At 40.4% G+C, this 18,941-nt stretch overlaps 1 protein-coding gene across 2 annotated transcripts in view; it reads right to left on the bottom strand.

Moving 5' to 3' along the window:
* LOC140735886 (AP-1 complex subunit gamma-1-like) overlaps positions 1-18,172 on the bottom strand; it is a 161,602-nt gene extending 143,430 nt beyond the window's left edge. For both annotated transcript variants that reach the window (XM_073061459.1, XM_073061460.1), the window contains exon 1: positions 18,081-18,172. The gene's annotated coding sequence lies outside the window, so the exon portion shown is untranslated. The remainder of the gene's footprint in view (positions 1-18,080) is intronic.
* Positions 18,173-18,941: the final 769 nt, after the last annotated feature.

Here is an 18,941-nt window from a genome sequence, read left to right as displayed (position 1 = left end):
TGTAGATTGGATGGCTAATAAATTTGGTTAGTGATCAGAAAAAAGCTTACAGTAAGAATTTTATTTACCTCAAAAATAATGACAAGAGATCCCTTCTCCATTTTTGCATTATTGCACTCAGTGGGTTTGGTGCTTTCAAAACAAATGTGATTACTTTTTCCTGCACCATCAACCAGCATATCCCTGCTATGTTGCAGAGGCTATCTAGACATTGTCCCTATTTAACATGTCATTTCCTTGCAGGATATGATGTTCTGGAACATCTTTGATGTAGAACTCAAATCTATAGAATGATTTAGTTTTTTTCCCCACAAATAGAGGCCTTTTATCGTGCTACTACTTAAACTGTCTCTTTCTACATTTTACTGCACTTGTGAATAGGCCAGATCTAATTTTACAGAGAAGTTTTTAACAACCCTTGTGCTATGAGATGAAACTTTTCTTCATGATTGATTTATGTGATCTTCTAATCACAACCAGCAAATAGAGCAATCTACCTTCAGAATCACTTCCTCAAGGGTAGCACTGCAGTATTGAGGATGACTTACTTGTACTCTGATTTTGTGGATTCTAAGGAGGACAATGAGACCAATGTGGGAACCTCGCACTAGTTCATAGATGGTGGCTGATGGAATGAGTGGGTGGGTGGTTTGTAAAGTGGTCCACTCCTTCAACCACATACAGTTCCTGGGGCTTCCTGTTGCTTAGACCTGCGATTCTCAATACCACTCCAAATATTCCTTTTCCACCCTGTACAGTCATGGGGCAAAAATTCCCAACAGAGAGTGGAGATGCTGCATTTCTTGAAAGCAATTTTTAGCATATCACTAATTTTTCACCTCTGTTTTCCATGTAATCGCCATTCCAAACTCTATCATAGAAAAGGTATTAGTTTCAGGAGTTTAGTTTTGAACATGTGAAAAACATAGCCTACACAAAAGAGTTGACTGGATAACTAGGGCCTGTGGGTACTTGGTCTGGGAGAAGCACAGACTTTAGCAATTCATCTTCCATTGGACTTGTACGATTCTGTAGGAACAATATAATAGTACTTTCCAGTGCCTTGTGATAATCCAGGAAGCACATAAAAGGACAATGATCACAGTTGTTCATATGTGAATTTTGTATCAAGTTAAAAGATTTGATCTTATGATGTCCTTTTGTTCAAATCAACAAAGGACTGTATCAATACATTAAAGAAATTCATCCCAGCCTGCACTGATGGCAGCTCACCGCCCCCCCCCCCCCCCCAGACTGGTGCCTCCCAAGATATGGTAAGTAGTCCAAGCTCTCCAGTTCTTTCTGTGAATTTTTATTGTTGGGGAGCAGTATGGTGCAGCAGGAGCAGACTACAAACTGTTGAAAGACCTATATTTGGTGGGCATTGAGCTTACAACCCATCCTCCTCCATATCTTGGTGAAATCATCAGTGGCTCAGAGCAATGCCTCTGACTATACTGAAGTTAAAGTTTGGGTCACATTGGTTCTGGCTGGTGTGGCTCCATATGTTTTCTGGAATAGTAATGCATGGAAGATCAAAACCCAAAGTTGTTAACAAGGCCAAATATGTCTTATAATATAACAAGGTCTTGGGAGTAGATGGCATCACCTCAGATATCCCCAAACTTTATAAATGCTTTACAGAGAGCATCCCTCTAAAAGAATCATTGATATCTTCTACCCCTAATTATACTCCACCTTCCACCTACATCCAATTATTTCAGTATGAGATGAGGTGAGGGAATACTTTTAATGGTTTCTCCCACTTTTCCACCCCTCTCCACAATACATTTCCTGAGATTTATATAGATATGTCTATATAAATATTGCACTGCGGGCTTTCCGCAGCACATCCTTTGGTTCTGTTTGTTGTTAACACAAACACTGCATTTCACTGTGCGTTTCAATGTACACGTGATAAATAACTGAATCTGAAACTGGCAGCAAATATGAACTTGGAAATATAACTAAAATCAATCACTTTGCTGTACCAGAACAGACTGCGTAAACATGTATCATTCAAGTCAGGCATTTGTTTAGGGAACAAGTCCGTAGAAATGTAGAAAACTGAGTGAATATTTATGCACCACCAATTGAGATGCTGAATAATAGCATAACAACCTGCACAAATTTAAACACACAGCATTGTGACATTGATAAAAGAGATACAAGGGAAAATGTGCACTTTAAGCATGGGGGGAGGGCAAGATGTTCTGGGCCCAAAATTCCATAGAACAGTTGAAAATAAGTTGGTTAGATCTAGACCAGGGTATCTCTACCTGTTTTATGCCATAGACCCTTACCACGGACCACAGGTTGGGAACCCCAATCTAGACTATGCTATTGACAACATTCTCATTCATCTTTGTTATTGCTCCCAAGTTTAATTCTGCTCAAAAAAGATAAAGGTAATCATTTCTATTGAACAACAGCCATGGCCAGCCATTAAAAAAAAAACTGTTGAAAGATAATTATTTCAATGCATCATTTTTATTTTGCTGTCTACTGAATAAGAATTGAATTGCCAAAAGTATAAACTGTTATAAATCTCGGCAGGAACAATGAATAGTATCAGCATACCAAAATGTCACTGGACAGCAGAAATAAAATAATTTGATGAAAGCTTTAACTACATCCAACAATTAAATATTACAAAGTTATGGAGTCATAGAACACTAAGCACAGAAACAAGCTCTTTAGCCCATGTAATCCATGCCAAAGTATAATCTGCCAAGCCCCATTGACCTGTAGCTGGACCACAGCACTCCAAACACCCCCCCACCCCAACCATGTAGCCATCTAATTTTCTCTTCGACGGTGAAATCAAACCTTAATCCACCATTTCTGCTAGCAGCTCATTCCACACTCTCACCCACTCTCTGAGTGAAGAAATTCCCCTTCATGTTCCCCTTAAATGTTTCATCTTTCACCCTTAAGCCATGACCTCTAGTTTTAGGCTCACTCAACCTCAGTGGGAAAAGGCTGCTGATATTTTCCCCATCTATACACCTCATAACTTTGTATATCCCCATTAACTCTCCTCTCACTCTTCTATGCATGAGGGAATTAAGTCCTAACCTATTCAATCTTTCCCTATAACTCAGGTGCTCAAGTCCTATCAACATCCTTGAAAATTTTATCTGCACACAGTAAGTACTTTCAATGTTATTGAGATTATTTCTGCAGGTAAGTGAACAGAAATACTCTAAATTAGGCCTCAACAATGTTTTGTACAACTTCAACATAACATCCCAACTCAATATTTTAACTTATGAAGGTAATGTGCCTGAAGCTCTCTTTACAACCCTATCTGCCTGTGAAGCCACTTTCAAGGAATTATTGGATCTGATTCCCAGATCCCCCTCTTCTACCTCACTCCTCAATGCCTATCACTGTGCAAGTCTTACCCTGGTTTATCCTCCCAAAGTGCAATACCTCATTTTTCTGCATTAAATTCCACCTGCCATTTTTCAGTCCATTTTTCATCTGGTCCACATTCTGCTGAAAGCTTTAATAGTCTTCCTCGTTATCCACTACACCCACAACCTTAGTATCATCTGCAAATTTGCTGATCCAATTAACCACATTATCATCCAGATCATTGATACAGAAAACAACAAAGGACTAGTGATACACCACTAGTCACAGAGGTAACTATTACCACTTCCTGGCTTCTCCTGTGAAGCCAATGTCTAATCCATTTACAACCTCATCCTGATGTCTTACTGGGCAGAATACTGAAGATTTCCAACAATGAATGGCCAATAAATATTCAACAATGTGCAAACCAATGTGCAAACTTTGAGAATATTTGTTATGAGAAGCCTCAGTATACAAGGCTCATTGTTTGCACTAATTTATGTAAATGCTTATTGATGCATTTCAGGTTGATTAATGTGCCAGAAGTACATACATAGATGATGGGAATGTAAAACTCCTGCAGAGTAAACTGACTGAAATATACAATGTGCACTAACAGTGGACCAGGAACACGAAACCGTATTATGAAAAACATGCTGCATTGAATTTTGCAGTCTTTTTGTCAATGCAATAAGGTAGGAAGATCTAAGATTGAGACCCAGAAATAATGATGTTATAATGATATTTCCACTCAGAATGGTACAGTGCCTTGGAAAAGTATTCAGCTCCCACAATTATTTTCACATTTTACTGTCTCATTTTCCAAATCTAAAATATATTTAAGTAGGATATTTTGGAGCTAATCTGCAAAACATTGTGTATCGTGTCAAATTTTAAAAAAATCAAAAACTTGTCAACAATTTAGTAAAAATTAAAAACCAGTATTATGAGGCTGAGAAAGTATTCACCCCCTTTGTAATGACATTCTATTCCTTTTATGCACTGGTGATTCAAATGCTTATCCAAACCTGATTAATAGTTGCTAAAATATCTGGCTCCCCAGATAGTGGATTCAGATTTCCAGCACCACTTGGGTGAAAAAAAATTCTTCCTTCTTGCTCCATGAAAGCAAACCAGTCTCTGCTACTCTAATTGAAACACTCTATTGCAGGCAACATCTTGTGAATCTCCTCCGTAACTTCTTTAGAACAATCACATCCTTCCTACAGAATGTGGCAATTAAAACAGCCCACAATACTCCAGCAATGTTTCACAAATTTGTTTCAGAACCTCTCTGCTCTGGTTTTCTATGTCCTGACTAATGGAGACAAATATTTCTGCATGTTTTCAACTTCTCTACCTGTTATATTTAGGGATACTTGAACTTGTATAGAAGCCTCGGTTTCTTTGAACACTTTAGTGCTGCACCAGTCACAGCAAATCATTCACCTACCTTTACTATTCCTCCCAAAGTGCATCAACTTGCACTTATCAAAGTTAAATTCCACTTGCCATTGCTCTGTCCGTCTTACAATTTCAGTGAATGACATCCTCTCAATCAATTCAGGAAAGTAGGAATAATCAGAAAACGTTCTTATTTGCATTGATGATCCAGCGATTTCTCCTGGGAACTATGCAGACAGAAATGTTCCCAAAAATAATTTGCCAAGCAAATTATGCTCAACTCAAAAGGGGATAAGGAATCAAGATAGAATCAGGCTTCAACCTTACATTACCATGGTGGTGGTACAGGAACATAATATGAACCCTCTTCCCTCCAAAATAAAACAATTAAAGCACTCATTGGTAGACCCATTGTCTCGGCTAGCTCCTGCCCCACCGAACTCATTTCTGCATACCTTGACACTTTTATCCCCCCACCCCCCCCCCGTCCAATCCCTTCCCACCTACGTTCGTGACACTTCTCACGCTTTGAATCTTTTCAGTGATTTTAAGTTCCCTGGCTCACCCTGCCTTATTTTCACCATGGACATCCAGTCCCTATATACCTCCATCTCTCACCAGGAAGGTCTCAAAGCTCTCCGCTTCTTTTTGGATTCCAGACCTAACCAATTCCCCTCTACCGCCACTCTCCTCCGTCTGGCGGAATTAGTCCTTACCCTCAATTATTTCTCCTTTGGCTCCTCCAACTTCCTCCAAACCAAAGGTGTAGCCATGGGCACCCGTATGGGTCCCAGCTATGCCTACCTTTTTGTTGGCTTTGTGGAACAGTGCATGTTCCAAGCCTATACGGGTATCCGTCCCCCTCTTTTCCTTCGCTGCGTCGACAACTGCATTGGCGCTGCCTCCTGCACGCATGCTGAGCTCGTTGAGACTTCATGAACTTTGCCTCCAACTCTCACTCTGCCCTCAAATTTACCTGGTAGGACATCTGACACCTCCCTCCCCTTTCTCGATCTTTCTGTCTCCATCTCTGGAGATGGGTTATCTACTATAAGCCTACTGACTCTCACAGCTACCTGGACTATTCCTCTTCCCATCCTGTCTCTTGCAAAAATGCCATCCCCTTCTCGCAATTCCGCTGTCACTGCCGCATCTGCTCTCAGGATGAGGCTTTTCATTCCAGGACAAAGGAGATGTATTCCTTCTTTAAACAAAGGGGCTTCCCTTCCTCCACCATCAACTCTGCTCTCAAACGCATCTGTCCCATTTCACGCACATATGCTCTCACCCCATCCGCACCCCACTCGGGATAGGGTTCCCCTTGTCCTCATCTACCACCCCATCAGCTTCCAGGTCCAATGTATAATCCTCCATAACTTCCGCCACCTCCAACGGGATCCCACTACCAAGCATATCTTTCCCACCCCCCCTTTCTGCTTTCCACAGGGATCGCTCCCTACACGACTCCCTTGTCCATTTGTCGCCCCCATCCCTTCCCACTGATCTCCCTCCTGGCACTTATCTTTGTAAGCGGAACAAATGCTACACCAGCCCCTACACTTCCTCCCTCACCACCATTCAGGGCCCCAGACAGTACTTCCAGGTGAGATGACACTTCACCTGTGAGTTGGCTGGTGTGGTATACTGCGTCTGGTGCTTCCGGTGTGGCCTTTTATATATTGGTGAGACCCAACGCAGACTGAGAGACCGTTTCACTGAACATTTACACTCGGTCCGCCAGAGAAGGCAGGATCTCCCAGTGGCCACACATTTTAATTCCACGTCCCATTCCCATTCTGATATGTCTATCCATGGCCTCCTCTACTGTCAAGATGAAGCCGCACTCAGGTTGGAGGAACAACACCTTATATTCCGTCTGGGTAGCCTCCAACCTAATGGCATGAACATTGATTTCACTAACTTTCGTTAATGCCCCTCCTTCCCCTCTTACCCCATCCCTGATTTATTTATTTCCCACTCCCTCCTTTTTTTTCTCTCTCTGCCCATCACTCTGCCTGTTCTCCATCTCCCTCTGGTGCTCCCCTCCCCCTTTCTTTCTCCCTAGGCCTCCCATCCCATGATCCTTTCCCTTCTCCAGCTCTGTATCACTTTTACCAATCACCTTTCCAGCACTTAGCTTCATTCTACCCCCTCCTGTCTTCTCCTATCATTTCAGATTTCCCCCTCCTACTTTCAAATTTCTTACCATCTCTTCTTTCAGTTAGTCCTGATGAAGGGTCTCGGCCCGAAACGTCAACAGTGCTTCTTCCTATAGATGCTGCCTGGCCTGCTGCATTCTACAGCATTTTGTGTGTGGTATTCATTACCAAACAGCTTGATTAGGGCTTGATTTCATAATGAATTACTTAGTACAAGAAATGACATTACAGTCCACAAACATCGTGCTCTGTTCTTTATCTATTAAAGTCCAGGATTCCCTTGTGAATGGAGAAACCCTCAAATGCTGACTGCTCTTCACTGGAGTTTTGCCAGCTGTCTTCTGATGGGACACTTAAGAATATATTGGAGGATTGTGTATTTGTTGCAGCCATCAGCAGTGACACTGGGGAATTAACGTGCCAGACTCAGGATCAACAAATCCATTAATTATGATGCAGAAGAATAAATTTATATTCATTGATTTGTTAACTAATTGTATTTTATTTTTATTTAGAGGTACAGCATGACATCAGGATCACCTGTCCAAATGAGACTGTGCCACCAATTACATCTATGTGACCAATTAACCAACTAACCTATATATCTTTGGGATGTGGGAGAAAACCCATGCAGTCACAGGGAGAATGTATACGAGGGGTGATTGATAAGTTCATTGCCCAAGTTAGAAGGAGTCAATTTTTATTTATTTTTCAACGTAGTCCCCTCCTACATTTACACACTTAGTCCCGCGGTCGTGAAGCATACAGATTTTGGACCTCCAGAACATGTCCACAGCAGGGGTGATTGATAAGTTCGTGGCTTAAGGTCGAAGGAGATCAGTTATACAGCTCTCGTTACTTGCACACACAGTTCAACTCTTTGAGTGATTATGCAGAAAGTTTGAAGTTAATAACTCATCGGGGGGGGGGATTTATAAATTCATGGCCTAAGGTAGAAGGAGATGAGTTATCAACTTCAAACTTTCCGCATAATCACTCACAGAGTTGAACTGCATGCACATGTAACGAGAGCTGTATAACTCATCTCCTTCTACCTTAGACGATGAACTTATCAATCACCCCTGGTGTGGACACTTTCTGGAGGTCCAAGATCTGTATGTTCCACGACCGCTGGAGTAAGTGTGCAAATGTAGGAGGGGACTATGTTGAAATATGAATGTGCTAGGTTTTCTAAAATTGACTCTTCTACATTAGGCCACGAACGTATCAACCACCCCTCGTAAACTCCTTACACAGTGCAGGAATTGAACTCGGGTCACTGGCAATATAATAACATTAAGCTAACTGCTACACTGTACTACCATGCTGCTCTAAACTCCTTAAGGCAGTGGCAGGAAATGAACCTCTTTTGGTGATTGCTTGGCATTGTAAAGCAATGTGCTGACCACTGTGCCACCACAAATTTTTATTCTTTTAATATATGAATGCTTTGGAAGTTTTCTGAATGCCTTATTTCCGTTTGTTTGGGAAAGGACTGGTTCTGGCCTGCTTGTGTGATGGTATTATAGAAATAAAGTATAGCTTTGGGTTGCAAGATGATACTGGTGATTCCAGAAAACAGTTTGCATCTCCCAGTGAATCTCTGTCATTTGGTTTTCGCCTTGTGTTCGTTTGATGGAAACAGAACTATCTTGTTCCTATTCTACCTATCAAAAATGGAGAAGTGGGGGCATGAGGCAAAGACAATGCTGAATACTTAACCTCTAATAATCAAGTAATCAGAGACAAGACCACAGGTGTCTCATTGCCTTCTTCCCAAAATAGCATTCATTGGTTAAATTTACAAGTTTCACTGTTCGCATAAAGAATTGCTCCATAAAAAAATAACTGGAAGACTATTAGCACCCTCAAGGCTACATTAGACACAGCGATACTCAGAGAAAAAGAGGAGACTTCAGAAGGAAAGAAAAAAAATAACAAAAGGAAAAATAACAGTAAAGAACTGACCAATGACAAACTTTCATTTCTTGCTTCAAAAGTAAATGAATTCAGTAAGTTAAATTTTGCTAAACTGGGGAGTTCCATGAGGACTAATCTCCTTGGCTGGACAGTTCAGTGAAATTCCAGTAACTACAGTTTTTAAATACATAATAAAAACTCCCAAATCTTTCCTGCAAGTTCTAACAGTAAGTTCTGATAAATCAAATTGTTAAAATCATTCAGAAACATAATAGCAGATGGACAACCTGAGTTCCTCCCCTTGAGTCTGCCATTCCAGTTAATGTCCATTGCTTATCTTCTTCCTTAGCACTGCTTTCCAACACTAAGGTTTTATTTACATACTATTCAAAGATCTGTTGACTTCTGAAAATACTCAGCAACTGAAACCATAGAGCCCGTCTAGATTGAGAACAATTACTTTACATTAGCAGACTCATGTATAAATTATAATGGAAAATAATGAATTCTGATTAGAGTGCACAAACATTAAATAAAAGTACATATGCTATCAGCAGAACTTCTTTGCTTTTGTGTCCTCACCTCAGCAATAAAGGCCAGCATGCATCTGTTTTCTGAACAGTCTGTTGTATTTTCAAGTCACTAACAAGACAAAATCTGCAGATGCTGGGAATCCAAGCAACACACACACACACATACACAATGCTGGAGGAACTCAGCAGGCCATGCAGCATCTACAGAAAAACGTACAGTTGATGTTACTTTACTTTTTTCATAGATGCTGCCTGGCCTGCTGAGTTCCTCCAGCATTTTGTGTATGTTGTCTGTTGTATTTTGTTTTATTTCTAATATCTCATCAATTTACCTATTATCCTAATTCTGAGCATTCTTAATTAACAAGATCCAAATGTAGAGTTTAATCTGAAATGATTTATACAGCTATTGTAATAAGTCATTCCTAGCTCTTCACAGGTATGCAATCAAACACAGTGACACTGAATAGGAAGGATGTTAATATAGATGGCACTAAAGCTTGGGCAAACAAGCAAGTATTGCTATAAGGAAAGAGGACAAGGCAACACAACAATGCAGTTTCAGAAATGGATGTCACAACTTAGGACCCGGAAAGCTGAAGAGCTTGGCAGAATTGGTGGCAAAAGGAGTTAGTATGGGTGTGGGGTGGTTTGGGAGGAGTGTTACAGAGAACAGTCTGTACAGCACAATAACAGAGTCTACCACCCACAAAGTCTGTGCTGACCATGATACTAATCTGGTTGCTCATGGTCTATATCTTTCCATTACCTGCCAGTTCATGCAGCTGCCCCATTGCTCTTAAACATCACTATTGTCTCTACTTTCATCACTTACCCTTCTAGGCACCTGCCATTATAAAAAGAAACAATTCAAATATCCATTAAACTTTATTCTTTTCAATTTAAAGTAACAGTTTCTGGTATTTGAACACTATATTATATTGAAATACACACAATTCTTAGGGAACATGCCCTTTAACTAACAGAGTCTGTGTCAACAGAAGCTAAATTAAACTAAACCAATATCCCTCCATTTCCTGCATACTCAATTATCTAATTAAATGCCATTCACCACCACCCTGGCAGTGTGCTCTAAGCACCTAACAATCTTACAAATACTTTTCCCCTCTCACCTTAAAGCTATAGCCTCTATTTATTATTTCTATCAATGGAAAAAGATGAAACCTTCTCCCTATAGCCTTTGACGACTTGACTAATCAAGAAACCATCAACTTCCACTTTAAAGATACTCAAATGACTTGGCCTCCATGGCCTTTTGTGACAATGAAGTTCACACAATCACTACAGTCTGGCTATAGAAAGTCCTCCTCACCTCTGTTCTAAATAGATGTCCCTCTATTCTGAGGCTGTGCCCTCTGATCCTAGACTCACCTGCTGTACGAAACAACCTCTCCACTTCCACTATTTAGGCCTTTTAATATTCGATTAGTTTCAATAAGATTTCCCCCCCCCACCCCATTCTTCTAAATTCCAGTGAGTACAACCCCAGAGTGATCAAACGCTCCTCACAGTAGTCCCTTCAATCTTGGAATCATACTTATAAATGTCGTCTGGAACCCCTACAATGCCAGCACATCTTTTCTTAGACAAGGGGTCCAAAATTGACTCACAAAACTCCTACTGTGCCTTATAAAACACAGCATTTCATCTCTGTTCTTATATTCTAGTGCCCTTGAAATGAATGCTAACATTGTATTTGCTTCCCTTACCACTGACTCAATCTGCAAATTAACCTTTAAGGAATCCCACACAAGGACTCCTTAGTCTCTTTGCACCTCTGATTTTTGAATTTTCTTCCCGTTTAGAATATAGTCTATGCCTTTCTTCCTAACAATATGCATGACCATACACTTCCCTACATTATATTCCATCTGCCACTTCTTTGACCATTCTCCCAATCTTTCTAAGTTCTTCTGCAACCTCCCAGCTTCCATAACACTATCTGCCCCTCCACCTATCTCCATATTATCTACAAACTTGGCCACAACGCCATCGATGGCATCATCCAAATCACTGATGTATAATGTGAAAGGAAGAGGTTGCAATACTCTTCTCTGTGGAGCACCATTAGTCACCAGCAGCCAACCAGAAAAGCCCTCCTTTATTCCCACTCTTTGCCTCCTGCCAGTCAGTCAATCTTCTATCCATGATAGCATCTTTCCTGTAATACTTTGGGCTCTTATTTTGTTAACCAGCCTCACATGCAGCATCTTGTCAAAGCGCTTCTGAAAATCCAAGTAAACAACATCCACCGATTCTCCTTTGTCTAGCCTGCTTGCTATTTCTTCAAAGAATTCCAGCAGATTTGTCAGGCAAGATTTCCCCTTAAAGGAAAACCATGCAGACTTTGGCCTATTTTACCATGTGCCTTCAAGTATCCCAAAACTTCATCCTTAATAATGGATTCCAACATCTTCCAAACACTGAGGTCAGGCTAACTGGCCTATAATTTCTTCTGCCTCCCTCCCTTCTTAAAGAGTGGAGTGACATTTGCAATTTTCCAGAATCTAGTTATTCTTGAAAGATTATTACTAATGTCTCCACAATCTCTTCAGCTACCTCTTTCAGAGCGCTGAGGGTGTAGCTCATCTAGTCCAGGTAACTTATCTACCTTCAAATCTTTCAGCTTCCTTCTCTTTAGAAATAACAACCACACTCACTTCTGCCCCATGACACTCTCAAATTTCTGGCATACAGGTAATGATTTTCACAGTGAAGACTAACACAAAATACTTAAGTTTGTCTACATTTCTTTGTTCCCCTTTACTACCTCTCCAGTGTCTTTTCCTAGCAGTCTTTCGCCTCTCTTTTACTCTTTTTATATCTGGAAAAACATTTGGTATGTTCTCTTATATTAATGGCTAGCTTACCTTCATAATGTATCTTTTCTCTCCTTATGGCTTTTAGTTGCCTCTATTGGTTTTTACTGCCTTCCTAATCCTTTAATTTCTCACTAATTTTTGCTATATTATATGCACTCTCTTTTCCTTCAATGCTGTCTTTGACATCCCTCGCCAGTCACGGTTGTCTCATCCTCCCATTCCAAAATGTCTTCATCTTTGGGATGTATCAATCCTCAACTTTGGCCAGCTCCTCTCTCATGTTTCTATAATTCCTGTTAGTTCATTGTAATAGTGATATATCTGACTTTATCTTCTCCCCATCATACTGCAGGTTGAATTCTATCATATTATGATCACTGTGTCCAAGGGTTCCTTTATGTTAAGTTCTCAAATCAAATCTGGTTTATTATACAACACCCAGTCCAGAATTGCCTTTCCCCTAGTGGGCTCAACCACAAGCTGCTCTAAAAAGCCATCTCATAGGCATTATACAAATTTCATCTCTTAGGATGCAGCACCAACCTGTTTTTCCCAATAGACCTGCATATTGAAATCCCCCATGGCTATTGTAACACGACCCTTTTTACATGCCTTTTCTTTCTCCTGTTATAATTTATATTCTACATTCTGGCTACCATTTGGAGGCCTGTATCTAACACCCATCATGGTCTTCTTTCCTTGCAGTTTCTTAACTCTATACACAAGAAAATTTTTAAAAATAGACTACTTTGTGGTGGGCAGATCACATAATTGTTGTGGTATCAGAAAAGTTGTGGAGAGATAATATTGTGAGTGGCTAACAGTCATGTGAAAACTGATAATCTGGTTAGATTGTATCACTGAGGAACAGCAATCACAGAATTGCCGTGAAAGATAGAGTACTGTATCCCCAGAGATAACTGCAACTATTGAGAGAGAGAGAGACCATCCCACTGTGTCCCTCTTCTCATTGTTCCTCCCTGCACCTCCCTCAGTTGATTCCATGCTTTCTCATCAGATTCCATCCTCTGCAGCTTTTTATTTTCTCCATCTATTACCTCCCAGTCTCTACTACAGTATCAAATAATTCCTTCTCCATCTGCATATCACTCCTCAAAAGATCCACCTTCTGTTCATCAGGTCTTGTTCCATCTTTTTCCTGCACATCTTTATACTGTCTATCTCTATTCTAGCTTTTAAGTCTTGAAAAATCCATTTTCCTCCATAGATCCTGCCTGTTTCTGTTCCTCTGGCACCTTTATTTTTTCCCATTCCTATTTTCTAATATTCATACATTCTAAACAAAGTATCAACACAGTTAACATAATGCGTCCTGTACTATCATGTGATACAAAGCAATCTAATATGTATCTCACACACACAGACACACAGGTTTCCAGTTAATTTGGACACATCAACTCAATTAAGCAGCTGCCCCAATTAGCTGAAGTTTCATGGAAATAGTTAAAAGGCATTTTAAAAAAGCAAGCTTTGAGTAACAATTTATGTTATTAAATGAAATACAGAACAAATTGCAATACAACCAATATCTCTACAATACTATAAAACTGTGCATTAGTTCCTAATAGCTATTGACAGAGTTCACCTGCATACTTCTTCTGAACAAAATCAGCACAAACACCAAGTGCAGATAATAGGCTGCCTTCATACGATGCTTTAGAACAGGGATGGTCAACCTGTGGCGCATTTGATGACTAGAAGTGGCGCATTGTACTGCAGTGATAATAAAAAAAGCCTACTCATGCAAAAAGTATTAACCAAAAACTGATTTGTAGAAAAAAAATCTGCAACAGGAATTCAAGTAGCTTAGAACTAGAAATAGGTTTTACTGAGAATAAATCTAAAACTTAGCAATTATTTTTAGCGATTTTATTATTTCGTGCACATCTTTTGGCGAATGTTATCTTTTTTCACATTAATCTGTTTTCAATTTTAAAAAATGTTCAATGAGTCAAACTAGGAAAGGACTTTTGTTCTGCAGTCGTTCCATAACTGTTCAATATACGTTTCATACTTGTTTGATCCTGAGGCGCCAGGTGTCTGCACCAGCGGTGCGTCGCAGGTTTTTGCCAGTCAGTTTACAATTGACCATCATGTGCTACGGAGTTGTGCTTTGTTCGTCCTTTGTGAACATTTGTATTCTTGTACTTTTTCGAAAATTAAGCCTTGTTTTTACATTCAGTTACCCATCACAGTGCAAAAGAAAAGCAGAAAGTGAAAGTAAGTGTTAGTTCAATGAACAGTGGGAAAATGAGTTCTTATTTATAGCGGGTCCGTCAGGAAAATCATTATGCATTGGTTGTGAAAACACTTTCTCACATAATAGAAGACATGATCTTAATAAACACTATAAAACACATCAGACTGAAATAGAAGGAAAACTGAAGCTAGTGCTTGGGTCTGAGTTACGGAAAGAATATGTGATTAAGAAAAAGGAAGAAATCAAAAGAAGACAGAATAAATTTGTTAAAAGTCTCATTAAGGTAAGTAATGTTTATCTTGTTTTATATTAAATCAATATATCATGTAAAAATGATAAATATGTCTATATTCACGTATTTTTACAAGAACTGATGGGGGTACAAGAGTTGCATGGCGCATCTGAACTCGTGCGCGAAAATATTGACACATGGAATGTAAAAGGTTGGCCACCCCTGCTTTAGAAGATTACATCCTCCAAATCTTCATTTTCATTGTAACATTCATGATGATTGTCAATACCTTCGTAATTCCTAACTTAAAGTAATGAAATTGTTTCATTTTCACTTCCGACCATTTCTGGCATCTCCAAGCCTGAATGCTTGAAACATTGGTGAGCAAAACAATGTCTTAATGCTTATTTCACACCAACCACCAGTGACAAAAATCACTGTTTTTTGAACACAAGCAACTGATGCTATTTAAAAACTGTTTGTTCCAAAGCATGGTATAGTGCTAAAAACCATGCAAGTGCACCCAACTGACACTAGTTAGAAACTGTGCAGCAGTCTCCTGACCCGATTAAGTGGCATAGTGTCCCAAATAAACAAAGCAAATCCCAGCTAGTTTCTCAAATTACTTTTTGTTCTTTAAGAGTTGTCCCAAACAAGTGGCTACCCTGATTAATGGGAATCCACTGTAGTGCATTAATTTCTCCCTGGAAACGCTAAATATCATTGACCCTGAGATAGGGGAAGCACAAAGCAGCACAATGGTGTGAGTGTCTGAATGATAAGGCAATAACTTGGGCCCTTATGAGTGTATGGTATATGTATATACATATACACAAACACATTTTGTTCTATTTTATTTTTATTTAGTGATACAAGATACAGCTCAGAGTAGGCCCTTCGAGCCACATAGTCCCAGTAACTAGACAACCCTGATTAACTCTAACATAATCACAGAACAATTTACAATAACTAATTACCCTACCCAGTACATCTTTGGACTGTGGGAGGAAACCAGAGCGCCCATGGGGAGAACATACAGCGATTCTTTACAGAACAGTGTTGGAAATTAACTCTAAACTCCAGAACACACCAAGCTGTAAGAGCATCGCTTTAACTGCTATGCTACCGATGTATGTGTGTGCATGTATATTATATATATATATATATATATATACACACACATATATATATATACACACACACACGTACACACATCTGTTAGAATGTCCCATTTGGAAGTGGCACAGCTGGATAAATGTACTCTTCTCTCAGAGCCTTCTATTGTTTGGGAAACTCAAAACCAGACTCACTAGATGCATTTAAATTTTATGTTTACTAAGTAACAAACAAAAAACAAAACATTTAAAAATGCAGATGTTTGAAATATGAAACAAAAGCAGAAAATGGTGGATTCAGCAGTTCAGGGAGCACAAGTGGAATTCGTAGTTAATGTTTCAGGTCTTTCATTAAAATTTAGTTTTCCAACTTAAACTATTTCTCTTTCCACTCAATGTTATCTGAGCTGCAAAGTATTTCCAACATTTTCTCACTTGTTTTGAATAACAAAAATGTTTTAACATTTTTTAGAGAATCAAAATTATGTATCAAAAAGTTTGTGACATTAGAACTTTGCAAATATAGGACAGCTTCAACTCACACATCATATCCCCTTTACAAATTCTTTTCAGGACTGAAACCATGCTTCACCACACAGAACATTATTTACTTGATAGATTCAAGATTGGAAACCATTCTCTTCAGTACAACACACTTTGTTAATGCATAAACTATTTCAGATGAAAAGTCTAGGACCTGAAACCATTAACCATTCCACTCTGCACTGATGCTGCCCGGCTTGCTGTTAAATTTGTACAAGATATTGGTGAGCCATAATTTTAAGTATTGGGTGTAGTCTGTTCACCTACCTACTGGAAACATGTCAATAAGATTGAGGTGTACAAATAAAATTTACAAGAATGTTGCTGGGACTTCAGCAACTAACGTAATTGGGAAAAGTTGAATAGTTTAGTGGTTTCTTTTCCCTGGAGTGCAGGATAATAAGGGGAGATTTGATTTAAGTATACAAAATTACAAGGGGTATAGATACGGTAAATGCAAGCAGGCTTTTTCCACTGAATTTGGGTGAGACTTAGAGTTAAGGGTGAAAGGTGAAATATTTAAGGGGAGCCTGAGGGGAAACTTCTTCACTCAGAAGGTGGTGCAAGTGTGGACAAAGCTGTCACAGGAAGTGATGAATATGGGTTCAAATGCAACATTTAAGATAATTTTGGTTAAGTACATGAATTCACCAGTCCTTGCAAAGGGCCCTCCATAGATGCTGACTGACCTTCTGCGTTCCTCCAGCATTTTGTATTTTGTTTTGGGTAAGTACATGTATTGGGGTTATGTAAAGCTATGGTCCAGGTGTGGGTCCATAGGTCTCGGCAGAGTTACAGTTCAGCATGAACTAGGTGGGCCGAAGGGCCTGTCTCTGTGCTGCGATGTTCTATGACTCTAGCACTTTCAAGTTTTATTTCAAATTTCTAGCATCTTAATTATATTTTGCTTCTGGATTTTTTGTGTTAATGGAGGACATATGATACTAAATAAACAGGCTGACTTCATGTTCCTGAAATTGCAAGCGCGGAACCCTCAATGCCAAACACCCCTATGCTGCAACACACAACATTACTTGTGAGTCACGGTACAGGCAGTACAAAGGGGGCAAAAAGTGCTTTGGACAAAACCAATGGACAAGCAAGAAAATAATTATAATGTATATGGAACCCGAAGATCTGCGGCTGGTACCATAAAACAAACTCAGTGAAAGCCACATGAACATTTGCAATGCACCCAGTATTTCCAGCCAATCTTATCCCGCTCCTTCTTGCAGCCTGGCATGGCCAGTGGCTGTGTGTTTTTGTTTGACTGGCATCCTTCGCCATGATTGGGGTATGTGGGTGGGGAAGCCTGGGTGCCCGGGGCCGCAGACACCGGGAATACCTTGGTGTCAGAGACCAGGTGGGAGGAGGAAGGGATGGGTGTGTGGGATGCCGGCACCCAGGTGAGAGGCCCGCCGCAGTAGGGGGCCTAGGGGGGTGCGGGCTGTGGGGGACCGGGTGAGAGGCCAGCAGCAGCGACGGTGGCGTTGGGGGAGAGCGGAAGCGAGGCCCACTGCAGACAGAGGTGGGTGTGAGAGGTCCGCTAAAAGGAGGGTTGGTGGTCGAACCGAGGTGAGAGGCCCGCTGCAGCGGAACGCTGCCTGTGCACCTGTCACCGGAGAATGGACACAGCTCTCCATCACCCCTCCATCCGCCGCCTCACCCAGCACCCTACCCCTCCGTCACCCACCACTTCCTCAGCCATTCAGCGACGGTGCAAAGGGCTGTCGACCGCCCCGTTACTCACCATAACCTGCCAGGGCAACCGACACAACCTCCCCGTTATCCCCCGTTAAGCCGAAAGATGGCGGCCGTTTGAAGTCAGAAAGGGCCTTAACGCGCCTACGCAGCAAGACCTCTTGGCATTCTGGGAGTTGTAGTGCGCCTTTCCCGGTTGCGCTGGGGTGGACTTCAACTCCCTGAAGCATCTCCCCACGCAGCTGGATGCGGTGGATCCTGGAAGTTGAAGTTTCCTTAGCCTTTCAGGTCGCAGTAGTCGTCACTATAACTGTAACTGTCAGAGAACCCCGGGGCTTTCTGTCGCCGCCAGTGAAAGCAAAGTTTCCCTGGAATTTTCCCGATTGTACAGTAAATAGCCGTAACTGAAGACAACAGAGGTTTTCCGGAATAATGAGGAAATCTTGGTTATTTCACAGTTTGTAAATAGAATGATAAATCAAGTTTTTATTCCTAAACTTGCCAAATATGAGCTTTCAATCACCCCAAAATCAAATATAATCGCGCTACGATTTTTTTTTCACGAATGTAGCGGTCTAAACGGCACGAAGTTGCAAGGTTAGGATATTTTGTTGATAGATTCATACTAAAACCAGTCAATATATATTTTTTTTAAAACTCTTTTCGCCCCATCTTAAATCTGTCCCTCCTTCCCTCCCCTTTCTCTAACTTAAATTACATTTTCATCTCTCTTTCATAGTTCTGACGCAGGCTCTGCGGTTTTATTTTAATTTTAATTTTAAAAAATCTATTCCGCAGTAATTAAATGATAATTATGCATCAGCCAGTTTACAAGGAGAGATAAAGCAGAAGACTATGTTAGCAATCGTAATACTGTTACAGAAAAATTGACAAGATGAAGCAAGGTTTG

The sequence above is a fragment of the Hemitrygon akajei genome, chromosome 11, assembly GCF_048418815.1.
Source record: "Hemitrygon akajei chromosome 11, sHemAka1.3, whole genome shotgun sequence".
In the NCBI taxonomy this organism is placed as follows: Eukaryota; Metazoa; Chordata; class Chondrichthyes; order Myliobatiformes; family Dasyatidae; genus Hemitrygon; species Hemitrygon akajei.
Note: the sequence above shows the minus strand (reverse complement) of the source record. Positions and strands in the feature narration are given on the sequence as shown.